The 9,336-nt window shown below is 40.1% G+C and overlaps 1 pseudogene; it reads right to left on the bottom strand.

Annotated features, from left to right (window-relative positions):
- Nucleotides 1-3,338: 3,338 nt before the first annotated feature.
- On the bottom strand, nucleotides 3,339-3,457 carry LOC128572134 (uncharacterized; annotated as a pseudogene).
- Nucleotides 3,458-9,336: the final 5,879 nt, after the last annotated feature.

Genomic DNA, 9,336 nt, shown 5'->3' on the forward strand with positions numbered 1-9,336 from the left:
TACCCCATGAGACCGGCTCTAGAGCCCCACAATTGAACAAGCGGGCAGAAATTAAAGGCCCTCCCACTACACTCCATGGGAGAGACCTTCTAAAAACTGGACCTACCGCCCCTACTGGGGTGCCGTGGCGTTCTCCTGCCAGACATAGGGCTGAATAAAACTTTGGGAATCCTTTGCCGGCAACCCTGAATCCCCGGCGCTCCCCTCCCGCCCACTGAGGTCTGGAGGCCTGTCCCCCAGGACTTCGGATCCTTGGGTGATTTCTCAAGGGGAGTGGACAGTCCCCGAGTTGCGACTGGTCAGCATTGACTCTGAGGTGCGCCGAGTGAGGAGAGGGCACCGGGCTGAGGGGGAGTCACGCCTCGTGGCACTTCCCTGCGGTGCAGTGCACCAACCCTCCCCGGGCATATGGGGCCCAAGACTGAATCAGACTCTGGCCTCCCCGCTGAGAGCTGAGAACCCCTACTCTCACTCGGGGTCTGAGGGCCTATCCCCCAGGAGTTTGGCTCCTTGGGTGATTTCTCGAGGGGAGTGCACAGTGCCTGAGCTGCGTCAAGTCAGCGCTGACTCTGGGATACGTGAGCGAGGAGAGGGCACTCTGCTGAGGGGAAATCAAGCCTTGGCGGCACTTCCCTGCGGTGCAGTGGAGGAGCCCTCCCCTGACCGTAGTATTGCGTGAAACTGAATGAAACTCTAGCTTCCCCCCGCCCCACTCCCAATCGGGGTCTGGGGGCCCATCCCCCAAGAGTTCTGATTCTTGGGGGATCTCTTAAGGGGTGTGGACCCAGCAGAAACTGCCGCCGCTCAGTGCTGACTCTGGGGTGCGGGACAGAGGAGAAAAGGGTCGCCTGAGTGCCCACATCAGAGCAGCAGTTCCCTGGAGGTAGATCAACAGCCGTTTTTTCTTTAACGGCAGAACGCTCACTTCTGGATATTCTGAGGCCACACCCCCTGTCTCCCTGGGCAACCAGAGGAGGCCACCGGTGACACGGCTCACAAACCCGGAAGCCTCCAGGGCGGGGCCGACCCAGAGAGGTGTTCAGACGCAATTCTCCAGCAGCAAAGACGTTTGAACTCAAAACAGCCCGTCTCCTGTAGGCGACGACAGGAACAGAGACAGAACTTCACAAAGTTGTCTGTTCTATTCTGTTAGCAGCATCCATCAGGGACGGGGCTAAGCCTGAGTGAACACCTCCTTCCCATCACCTGCATCAAACACTCAAAGATGTCAGGCCCCATCTCCTCCTGCTAGATAGCGGCAGTCTGCGGGGGCCTGGCAGACTTCCTTGCGATTCAGGCAGGTGCAAACCCCTGGAGTGTCTGTTCACTGCAGGCAACTGGGTTAGCCATCTGCGGAGATACCAGTGACTGGGTCCAACGGAGGGGCAAAGTGGGGAAGGAGACGTCAACCTTCCCAGACTGCTCTGTTTGCTGGGTGGCTCCTCCTGACTCCACGCTGCACTGGGGTGAGCTGTGTCAGAGGAGTCACCAGGCCCCTGTGATCCAGTTCCCAGAGACCTCTTGAACCCTTCCACCCGAGACAAGTGCCGATTGAGACAGTTGATTCGGACCTTTTGAACTGGGCTAATAGACTGAGGACTCTTCAGGCGGTGCCCTGGGTGTGCGATTGTAGGAAGGTTTGATTTTCCTTTTCCAACTGGGGCCAGAGGTGGGTAGGCGGGGTGACTTAATTGCTGATTTTTCCACACAGCTGAGACTTCAAGCCAGAGTAGAAGTTGCAATAGGATCGAACAGAAACCAGCTGAAAACAAGACACAACCACTTTGCTCCACCACACCAGACAGGGCCCCAGTTTCTCAGGCCACAACACTGTACGGGCCCTCAATAAAACCTCAGGGGAAAAACCAAAGGGAGTAAACCATGGGGCGGAATCAGCGGAAAAACTCTGGTAACATGAATAACCAGAATAGATCAACCCCCCCAAGAAAAGATACGGCAGATGTGATTGAAGATCCCATTCATAAACAACTGGCTGAGATGTCAGAAGTCGAATTCAGAATTTGGTTTGCAGACAAAATTAATAAAATGGAATTAGGAATTCGAGGAGAAATTCAAAAATTGTCTCAAGAATTTAACGAATTTAAAGACAAAACCACCAAAGACTTACACACACTGAAACAAGAACTTACAGCACTCAAAGATATGAAAAATACAGTAGAATCCCTCAGTAACAGAATGGAGCAAGCAGAAGAAAGGATTTCTGACATTGAAGATAAAGTCTTCGAACGCTCCCAATCTCTCAAAGAGGAAGAGAAATGGAGAGCAAAAACGGATCACTCACTCAGAGAGCTCTCAGATAATTCGAAAAAAAACAACATAAGGGTTATAGGAATTTCGGAGAATGATGAAGTGGCTGCCAAGGACACAGAGGCCCTTCTACATGAAATTATGAAAGAAAATTTTCCAGACATGCCTAGAGAATCTGAAATTCAGATAGCAGACAGCTTCAGAACCCCAGAACGATTCAACCCCAATAAGCCATCTCCCAGACATATTATAATTAGCTTCACTAAAGTTAACATGAAAGAGAAGATTCTCAAAGCAGCCCGGCGAAAGAAAACTATAACGTACAAAGGTAAGAATATTAGAATAACTGCAGATCTCTCTGCTGAAACTTTTCAAGCAAGAAGAGGGTGGTCAACAACTTTTAATCTCCTAAAGCAAAAAAACTTTCAACCCAGGATCTTGTATCCAGCTAAATTGAGTTTCATCTATGATGGAGAAATTAAATACTTCAATGACATTCATATGTTGAAAAAATTTGCCATAAGTAAACCAGCTCTTCAGGATGTTCTCAGACCTATCCTCCACAATGACCAACCCAATCCTATACCACAAAAGTAAACTCACTCAGAAACTTCGGATCAAACTACAACTTCCACACTGGCGAAAGGATTAAAAATGTCCACTGGACCTTTGAAAAACTCGATACCCAAAATTCCACCAGACTTATCAATACTCTCCATCAATGTGAATAGCTTAAACTGTCCTCTAAAGAGGCATAGGTTAGCTGACTGGATACAAAAACTCAAGCCAGATATTTGTTGCATACAAGAGTCACATCTCAACTTAAAAGACAAATACAGACTCAGGGTGAAAGGATGGTCATCCATATTTCAGGCAAATGGTAATCAGAAAAAAGCAGGTGTTGCAATTTTATTTGCATATACAGTAGGCTTTAAACCATCAAAAGTAAGGAAGGACAAGAATGGTCACTTCATATTTGTTAAGGGTAATACTCAATATGACGAGATCTCAATTATTAATATCTATGCACCCAACCAGAATGCACCTCAATCTTTCTTTTTTTTTTTTTAAGCCTACAGCACCCGGTATTCCCAGGCGGTCTCCCATCCAAGTACTAACGAGGCCCGACCCTGCTTAGCTTCCGAGATCAGACGAGATCGGGCGCGTTCAGGAGAGTGCACCTCAATTTATAAGAGAAACTCTAACAGACATGAGTAACTTGATTTCCTCCAGCTCCATAATCGTTGGAGATTTCAACACTCCCTTGGCAGTGTTGGATCGATCCTCCAAAAAGAAGCTGAGCAAAGAAATCTTAGATTTAAACCTAACCATCCAATATTTAGATTTAGCAGACATCTACAGAACATTTTATCCCAACAAAACTGAATACACATACTTCTCATCAGCCCACGGAACTTACTCCAAAATTGATCACATTTTAGGTCACAAGTCTAACCTCAGTAAATTTAAAGGAATAGAAATTATTCCATGCATCTTCTCGGACCATCATGGAATAAAACTTGAATTGAGTAACAACAGGAATCTGCATACCCATACAAAAACATGGAAGTTAAATAACCTTATGCTGAATGATAGCTGGGTCAGAGAGGAGATTAAGAAAGAAATCACCAATTTTTTGGAACAAAATGACAATGAAGACACAAGCTATCAGAACCTCTGGAACACTGCAAAGGCAGTTCTAAGAGGGAAATTTATAGCACTGCAAGCCTTCCTCAAGAGAACGGAAAGAGAGGAAGTTAACAACTTAATGGGATATCTCATGCAACTGGAAAAGGAAGAACATTCCAACCCCAAACCCAGTAGAAGAAAAGAAATAACCAAAATTAGAGCAGAATTAAATGAAATTGAAAACAAAAGAATAATACAACAGATCAATAAATCAAAAAGCTGGTTTTTTGAAAAGGTCAATAAAATAGATAAACCTCTGGCCAACCTAATCAGGAAAAAAAGAGTAAAATCTCTAATATCATCAATCAGAAACAACAAAGACGAAATAACCACAGACTCATCAGAAATCAAAAAAATCCTTAATGCATATTACAAGAAACTTTATTCTCAGAAATATGAAAATCTGAAGGAAATAGACCGATACTTGGAAGCACGCCACCTTCCAAGACTTAACCAGAATCAAGTGGAAATGTTGAACAGACCCATATCAAGTTCAGAAATAGCATCAACTATACAAAACCTCCCTAAAAAGAAAAGCCCGGGACCAGATGGTTTCACGTCAGAATTCTACCAAACCTTTAAGGAGGAATTAGTACCTATATTACTCAATGTGTTCCAAAAGGTAGAAAAAGAAGGAAGACTACCCAACACGTTCTATGAAGCAAATACCACCCTGATCCCCAAACCAGGAAAAGACCCAACAAGAAAAGAAAATTATAGACCAATGTCACTAATGAATATAGATGCAAAAATATTCAACAAGATCCTAACAAACAGAATCCAACAACACATCAAACAAATTATACATCATGACCAAGTTGGTTTTATCCCAGGGTGTCAAGGCTGGTTCAATATACGTAAATCTATAAATGTAATTCAGCACATAAACAAATTAAAAAACAAAGACCATATGATTCTCTCAATTGATGCAGAAAAAGCTTTTGATAATATCCAGCATCCCTTCATGATCAGAACACTCAAGAAAATTGGTCTAGAAGGGACTTTTTTTAAACTGATAGAGGCTATCTACAGCAAACCCACAGCCAATATCATATTGAATGGAGTTAAATTGGAATCATTTCCACTCAGATCAGGAACCAGACAAGGCTGCCCATTGTCTCCATTGCTTTTCAACATTGTAATGGAAGTTTTAGCCACCGCAATTAGGGAAGAAAAGGCGATCAAGGGTATCCATATAGGGTCAGAAGAGATCAAATTCTCGCTCTTCGCAGATGATATGATTGTGTATCTGGAAAACACTAGGGACTCTACTACAAAACTCCTAGAAGTGATCAAGGAATACAGCAGCGTCTCAGGTTACAAAATCAACATTCATAAATCGGTAGCCTTTATATACACCAACAACAGTCAAATTGAAAAAGCAGTTAAGGACTCTATCCCATTCACAGTAGTGCCAAAGAAGATGAAATATTTGGGAATTTACCTAACAAAAGACGTGAAAGATCTCTATAAAGAGAACTATGAAACTCTAAGAAAAGAAATAGCTGAAAATGTTAACAAATGGAAAAACATACCATGCTCATGGCTAGGAAGAATCAACATTATCAAAATGTCCATACTACCCAAAGCAATATATAATTTCAACGCACTCCCTATTAAAGCTCCACTGTCATATTTTAAAGATCTTGAAAAAACATTACTTCGTTTTATATGGAATCAGAAAAAAACCCGAATAGCCAAGACATTACTCAGAAATAAAAACAAAACAGGAGGAATCACACTACCAGACCTCAGACTTTACTACAAATCGATAGTGATCAAAACAGCATGGTATTGGCACAAAAACAGAGAATTAGATATCTGGAATAGAATAGAGAACCAAGAGATGAATCCAGCTACTTACCGCTATTTGATTTTTGACAAGACAATTAAAAACATTCAGTGGGGAAAAGATTCCCTATTTAACAAATGGTGCTGGGTGAACTGGCTGGCAACCTGCAGAAGACTGAAATTGGACCCACACCTTTCACCATTAACTAAGATAGACTCTCATTGGATTAAAGATTTAAACTTAAGACATGAAACTATAAAAATACTAGAGGAGAATGCAGGGAAAACCCTTGAAGAAATTGGTCTGGGTGAGTATTTCATGAGGAGAACCCCCCGGGCAATTGAAGCAGCTTCAAAAATACACTACTGGGACTTGATCAAACTAAAAAGCTTCTGCACAGCTAAGAACACAGTAAGCAGAGCAAGCAGACAGCCCTCAGAATGGGAGAAGATATTTGCAGGGTATAACTCTGACAAAGGTTTAATAACCAGAATCCACAGAGAACTCAAACGCATCAGCAAGAAAAAAACAAGGGATCCCATCGCAGGCTGGGCAAGGGATTTGAAGAGAAACTTCTCTGAAGAAGACAGGCGCACGGCCTTCAGACATATGAAAAAATGCTCATCATCTTTAATCATCAGAGAAATGCAAATCAAAACTACTTTGAGATATCATCTAACTCCAATGAGACTAGCCTATATCACAAAATCTCAAGACCAGAGATGTTGGCGTGGATGCGGAGAAAAGGGAACACTTCTGCACTGCTGGTGGGAATGCAAATTAATACATTCCTTTTGGAAAGATATATGGAGAACACTCAGAGATCTAAAAATAGATCTGCCATTCAATCCTGTAATTCCTCTGCTGGGCATATACCCAGAAGACCAAAAATCACAACATAACAAAGATATTTGTACCAGAATGTTTATTGCAGCCCAATTCATAATAGCTAAGTCATGGAAAAAGCCCAAGTGCCCATCGATCCACGAATGGATTAATAAATTGTGGTATATGTATACAATGGAATACTATGCAGCCTTAAAGAAAGATGGAGACTTTACCTCTTTCATGTTTACATGGATGGAGCTGGAACATATTCTTCTTAGTAAAGTATCCCAAGAATGGAAGAAAAAATACCCAATGTACACAGCCCTACTATGAAACTAATTTGGGACTCTCACATGAAAGCTATAACCCAGCTACAACTTAACAATAGGTTGAAGTGGGAAAGGGGGGTGGGTGGGTAGAGGGAGGGGAATCGGTGGGATCACACCTGTTGTGCATATTACAGGGGTATTTGCGAAACTTGGTAAATGTAGAATGTAAATGTTTTGGCACAGTAACTGAGATAACGCCGGAAAGGCTATGTTAACCACTGTGATAAAAATGTGTCAAATGGTTTATGAAGTGAGTGTATGATGCCCCATAATCATATCATTGTATACAGTTATGATTTAATAAAAAAGTTAAAAAAAAAATACAGTAAACATTTGCCTGATGTTCAGCCAGTACCTTGAACTCTGCTATATATGTGACTTCATTTATTTTATGAAGTGGCACTATATACTGCAGTACATGTACTCTCACTGCATAAATTTTATCGATACAGAAACTAAGTAAGATACAGGTAAAATAAATTGCCCCAAGTCACAAGATGTATAATTTGCATGCCAAGATTAGAATCCAGGTTTATCTGGAACTACAACTGTACATTCTTGACTCCATCTTTCATAACATACTTGAAAATCATGACATTCTGAAAATCTGTATTGTATGTAGAATTTAAAGATTTAGATGTTATAGTACTTAACTGAGAAATAATATTTCTGCCTTAGAAGCCAATTTGTAAGAAAATACCATTAGAAATAACACTACTAAATCATTTGTACATGTAGAGAAATAGCAGGGGAAAGGGGACATTTTCAAGATGCAAAGTATATAACGGAGTATGCTATATTAAATTTATGAACACCAGATTATTGCCTTTTTCTGGGAGAAAAGGTAAGCCATTTGGAGAGAAAATATTAACGAAGTCAACTTTCATTACTCTAAAGGACTCCTGGATCAGGTCTAATTTCCTCTTTATGGAAATAACCATTAAACATAATGCTATGATAAAATTATTGTGATGTTAATTGTTGTATAATAACCTATGTTACTAGATCTAGATGATTTTCAAATTCTAGAAAGAATAGCCATCCAAAAAGCACATGTAAGTTCTATTGTCTCTTGGACTTTCATATTGCCATTTTGTGGTAGAACTAAAAATGAAAAAAAAAAAAAAAAAGAAAAGAAATACCTCAAAGAATATGTTCCTCGTGTGATTAATTAACTTATTAATTATGTTTTCCATTAAACTACCTGTTACAAGTTCACTTTTATTTCCACCAGGTTATTTGTGGTAAATTTATTTACCATGATTCTCTAGCCCTCAAGTATATTATTAGTCTTGAAAAGGTCTATTACAAAATCCAATGAAGACTTTTGTTTATCGCCATAATGGAGTAACTGGTACATGACTCAGGTTTCTAACTGCAAAATTGGGCAAAATATATGAAATGTATGGTTTATAGATTTAGGATAAGGGAAATTATATGGCTAGAATCCCAAGAGAAGGTAAACAAAGATAGTTCCCTAATTACCCAACATCTCTGTCTAAAGATTCCAGATGTAGCATGTGAGGAATTGGAACATAGCATGATGATCTCATGAGTAAAGGATAAGATCTGAATTTCTGACAATACAGGTGGCTGAAATTTTCAGGCCTTAACAGAAAATGCACCAGATATCTGTGTAAGGCCTTGTGAATCTTCAAACAAACAGTAATCAGAGTATACACAGGATGAGACTCTATAAAGCCAGGCAACAGCAATTGCCATGAGAACAATAACAATATGGGAGCTGTGACCAAAACTGTTTCTGGAGACCACACATGACGAGGTGATTCTGAGTCATGATATAAGGAGTGAAAAGAAATTATTGAATAGTTAAATCACTTTGTAGAGAGCTCAGGAAGACAAACCTTGGGAGATGAGCTTATCTGATTTTAAAGTGAAGGCTACTCTATAATCAGTCTATCAAAACTTTAAATAAGTCTTTAAAAAAGAAAGCTAATCTACAGGTAAAATAGCTTCTACCTGAATAAAACCTAATACTCTTCAAAGAAAAACAATAAAATACAGATGCCAACAACACAGAAATATAATATCCAAAATACAATCAAATCTTACTAGACATGTGAAGAAAGGTGATATATACAACCTATAACCAGGAAGAGGAAAAAAGATGGTGAAAAAGACAATAGAATGATGAAATTGGCCACTTGAGTCTTTCAAAAGAGGTATTTCAACTATGTTAAAGAATTTAAAGAAATATAACATGATAGAGGAAGAAATAGAATATCTCAAAGGAAAAATAGAAACTATGCAAAGTACCATATGGAAATTCTAGACTTGAAAAATATAGTATCTGAATATATGTGTGTATATATCTGTATTTAGCTTAAAACCTAACAGAAACTACAGACAAAAAAATAAGTCAGTGAACTTAAAGATAATAGCAACTATTAAAACTAAGAAACTGAAAGG

Source organism: Nycticebus coucang, chromosome 19 (assembly GCF_027406575.1).
Source record: "Nycticebus coucang isolate mNycCou1 chromosome 19, mNycCou1.pri, whole genome shotgun sequence".
Taxonomy (NCBI): domain Eukaryota; kingdom Metazoa; phylum Chordata; class Mammalia; order Primates; family Lorisidae; genus Nycticebus; species Nycticebus coucang.